Genomic DNA, 4916 nt, shown 5'->3' with positions numbered 1-4916 from the left:
TGGGTAACTTCCATTTGGGACCTATTGGTGTCCTCTCCTATTGATTGACCTTGGTCAAGATTATCTCAGTCCATCAGAGATGTTCTAATAATGTGGAACCACAGAAGAGAAAATGTTGGTTCTCAGGAATTTCTGCAAATTTACTCATTTCACCCCCCACCTCCCCTCTCCAGGGTCCAACTCTGCAAACCAAGGGCTCCTTGGTTTCAGTAGTCTTTGTCAAGCCACAAAAGATGTTATACACTTTCCCTAGGGCAGAGGGGCCTATTTGACACACATTTGCATAACTATGTTCAGATTCTCAAGTGATACTTGAGAATAAAAAAGAACAAGGAGAATTTGCACCAAGGGGTTGGGCTGTTTTGAAACAGGGACAATGTTTAAATGCAATTTATTTGGCTGAATTTCCAACTAACCAGGCAACCTCACCACCGACACACAGTCAGGGACACACATGGATGTTCACAGACACACACACACACACACTGAGCTAGGTTTAGTACCCCCAACTCAGATCCATAAATGTATCTATGGTCTATGATTGTATACACTCTAAAAGTTCTCAATTAGAGACCTTTAGAGAGTCTGAAGAAGATTTGAACATGTTAAAATTTTTTGTGAATTTCACTATTACAATTGTAGAATCCAGTTTAATAAACCAAATTTAAGGTTATGGAGGTATCAAATTTAACAAGAGAGTTTTGACACTTAAATTAGTGAAATATAAGAGCAAGTAATTGGTAATACCAATATCTTTCTGAATATATCAGTGTTTTGGACTTTCCACACTTTAAAGCTCCATCAAGACTCGGTTCATTTAGAATATATCTAGAATCGCAATTGCTAAAACAAAGCATGCAGGTTAAGTGTTCTGGATCTGCAGTCAGCAGACCTGGGCTTCAACCTGTTGAAATACATTTCTAGGCCCAAGACGGAGCCGTTCCTTCCCAAGATGCCACGTCAGCAAACAGAAACTGAGATAACTATCGTGTCCCTGTAAATGCTCCACTTGATCAGAAACGCACTATCTCCAGTCAGCCAATCCCCAAACGCCAGGCCAACTCTGGGCTCTATACTTATTTCCTTGTTCCTTATTCATTTTCCTTTTTCCCCTTTCTTGTTCCTTATTCTTTACCCTATAAAAGCTTCCTGCCTTCTGCCCCATTTTGTAGTTCTCTGGACCCTTGGGAACAGAGACTGCCACTTCATGAAAGTGTTAATAAAGTTTGTATCACCTAAATTGTCTTCTTTGATCATTTTTAACAAAATAGATCTGTGACTTGGTGGAGGCAGATTCTCCTTGACTCGTTTGGTACCTGCTTTGTAAGGTTGTCGCTAAGATTAAATGAGAAAAAATAAAATAACAATGTCAAGCATCCAGTAAATTCTTAAACACAAAAGCCATTGTAATTACTATAATCTTTTGTCAAATTCAAGGCTAAGATATTTTAGTTTCACAAACTACACTTACTCCTTACTCCTCACACCTATGCTGCTATCTTCATTTTTATGACCATAGCAAGTTATTTACATTGTCCTTTACAACGGTAGGTATTTTTCATCTCTCTTAGATATGCTCAATATTCTAAAATGCAGGAAGCAAATAATAATTCAATTGGGAAGACTCAGTCTCTTGTTAGTATCGTGATAATTAAACATTCAGCTCAGGTATTGATTCCTTTTGCTTTAAATCAATTTTAGATGTTAACAATAGCTAATCTAATTGCTAGTGACCCTACAATTAACACAAGAACACAAATCATGGACATCAAGTACATATTAAAGTCAAATAACAGGTAATTTTTTCTTTTAGTTCTTTGAGGTTATTGATTAGGCCCAATGTAATTTCTCTTTCCAAATGGAATTCCGGCTCTTATGTGAGAATGAGGAATTAACAGCAACCCCTGGAAGGGGCTATCAGACCTCCCTGACGGAGTTAGGATGTCAATGGAAAGGAGGAAATGAAAATTAAACATCATAGCTGAAGCACACATGGGAAACTGGATAAGCTGATCACCCTCTATTTTGACTACTACGTTTGTTAGGACTCAGTACCTGATCTGTGTTTGGGAATGATAGTTACTCTGCAAAAAAGAGAGGAAATGAACGGGGATCATCCCATCAACGTTGATGATGTGGTTGAGATTTGTCTGCATCAGATCTGATCCTGTTTGGGATATGTTGAAAATGTTGATCTCTTTAAAAAGTTCCAATTTGGCAGATCTTTCCTCCCTGTAAACACTCGGAAAAGCCTTTGAAATGGGTAAGTACTCTACAAATGAAGGGGGAAATACAAATGGAGTGAATAAGGCCCCGAACATTTTCTAAGATTCTAAATGTCTTCCACAGCCATATTCTCCTCCCATGATTACTCTATGTTCATTTTAAGGGAAAGATATTCCGTGAATCAGAAACTGAAAGTTGGTCCTGGTGGAGCCTACAGCATCTTTGCTATGACGTTAGTGATTTGCAGAGCCTCTCCCTCCTCAGCTCCTCTTCCTCTCCACCCCCAACTGGTGTGAACTGGGCCAAGGTTAAGCTGAAGGAAATACTTGACCATTCCCTCTAGCCTTTCCGACAATGATCAGCGCAATGATCACAACAGTGTTGTTTATATTAGGTTGATTTACTATATCATGCTGCTCCTCATTCCTAACCTCCATGATTCATTCACAATATTTCACCAAATGCACTCATAAAATGGGGTTAATCACTCTTGTCTGTTAGAGTGGACAGTTATTGCTTTTGTCTTAATCTTCAGATAAAAGCATTTGAATCTCCTCTGAGGAACACAACTTCCCTACTCAATCCATGGTGTTATGAGCGCTGATGCCCTCACCCCCAGTGTACCAGGACTGATGGAGCCAGAGCATGGAGTCCTGCTGCCCTTGGTCTTTGGTCTCCTACTCCTATCCTTCTACACAGCATTGGCTTTTGACCCCAGCTTAAGTTGAAAACATCATCTTTGAAGAAATTTAAGTAGTGTATGTAGTGCATTCATGCAATGGCAACTCAGAATAGAGAATGGAGCTCCAGAAAGAAGCCACTTTGCTTTGGCGTTTGGGGAGAGGCCCAGCTGACCACCTGCCCCCAACACTCTAAAGGGAATTCTACCATTCACATTCCTACCCACAAACACAAAACCTAGCTCTAATTCAGGGGCAGGACAAGAGAAACCCTGCCCAAGCCACCTGTTTCAACCAAACTTGTCCTTGATTCACAAAAAGATAAAAGACCACGGATGGTTAGGAAATTCCATAGCTCAACTGATGATAACCAAAACAAACATCAAAAGAACTGACCTAGACGGTGTATATATAGATAATTCATAAAACATAAGAAACTACAGTGAACTCCCATTAGTGTCCAAAAAGAGAAGGTATTGTATCCATTTAAACCAGAAGAGACTACTATGAAAAGGAGCAATTGGAAAACAATGAAGAATTCATGGAGATTAAAAACAAAATCATTAAAATAAAAAAATAAATGTAAGGAATGCAAGAAAAAGTCAAGAAAATCTCCTTAAACGTAGAGCAAAAAGACCAAAGACAGAACACATGAGGGAAAACATGTCAAGGGAGATAGAACAACTAAAAGAACCGATATCTGTGGTGAACAGGATGCAGTCTGTACAGAAGCTGAAATACAGTGATGCACGCCCGAAATTTACACAATGTTACAACCAATGGGACACCCCTCCCCCCAAAATAAGAATCAATATCTGTCCAACAGGAGTTCCAGGAACAGAGAACAGAGAAAAAAAAATGGTAAAAATAATAGAAGAATATGCCCCAGAGTTGACATCAGATATAAAACTTCAGGTTGAAAGTGCCTATTTAGCACAGAACAGGATAAGTTAAAAAAAAAAAAAAAAAAAAAGGTTCATACCTAGAGATATTTTGAAATTTCAGAACACCATGGATAAAGAGAACATACTAAAAGCTGGGGTGGGGGGGACGGTTAGGGGCAACAGGTCATTACAAACAAATAACAATTTCAGAGACCCTGTTGCCACACGGGATGCAAGGAAGCAATGGGGTAGAGTGGAGCAGCCGCAGGAGATGCCTGACGCTCTGGCTGGAGAAGTGACTGGTGGTGTGATGGAGCAGGCCAGGGACCACTTACACCTGAGATGGACTACAGAACAGCACATGCGAGAGGCGGAAGGCCAAGTCAAACACAGAAAGACAGCCTCCCTGAGCAACCAAGAGTGTCAGTTGTACCTGAGGCAATCCAGCAGCCACAAATACCTGTGGTGGATTTCCAGGTGGGACTGAGAGAGGCATTCTCAGCTGAGACACCAGGAGGGGGTCAAAGCAGTATTGGAACATCGAGATAGCCGATTCCAAGTAAAACCCAGACAATGTAATAAAGATATTACCCATGAAAAAAAAATAGAAAAGCAAACAATGGGGTAATGCTTTCCGATGGCTAAGAAAAAATATTTTGAACATAGAATTATATACACAGTCACACTATCCATCAAGTGTGAAAGTGAAATGAAGACATTTCAGATGTTCAAAGACTCAGAACACTTACTCCTTATGCACCTTTTCTGAAAAAAGTTGAAAGGTATCAAAACATACTTCATCAACACCAAAGAGGAATCTCACGACAAAGGAAGACATGCCATCTAAGAAATAGCAGAATTCACCCAGAGAGGCCATAAAAAGAAATATTGGGAATAGATTTTTGCAATGTGATTATAAAATAATCTTTTTAAAAGTAACCATTCCAAAAATAGTATGAATAACAGCCAGGATGATTGTGAAATATATTTCTTCTTTCAACAAGAGAAAAGGAGGGACAACTACACACTCAGCAAAAATCATGGTCCAAAGATGAAATAAGCTAAAAGAAGGCATTCATTTGAGACATGGATAAACTGTAAGAAAATAATATCCATTTCTCCTTGT

General features: G+C 39.3%; 1 pseudogene; it reads left to right on the top strand.

Annotated features, from left to right (window-relative positions):
* The first annotated feature begins 4100 nt into the window (after nucleotides 1-4100).
* Nucleotides 4101-4339, top strand: LOC131420715 (SNRPN upstream reading frame protein-like; annotated as a pseudogene).
* Nucleotides 4340-4916: the final 577 nt, after the last annotated feature.

The sequence above is a fragment of the Diceros bicornis genome, chromosome 24 (assembly GCF_020826845.1).
Source record: "Diceros bicornis minor isolate mBicDic1 chromosome 24, mDicBic1.mat.cur, whole genome shotgun sequence".
NCBI classification, from domain to species: Eukaryota; Metazoa; Chordata; class Mammalia; order Perissodactyla; family Rhinocerotidae; genus Diceros; species Diceros bicornis.
The sequence above is the reverse complement of the archived record's forward strand: the minus strand, read 5'-3'. Positions and strand labels throughout refer to the sequence as shown.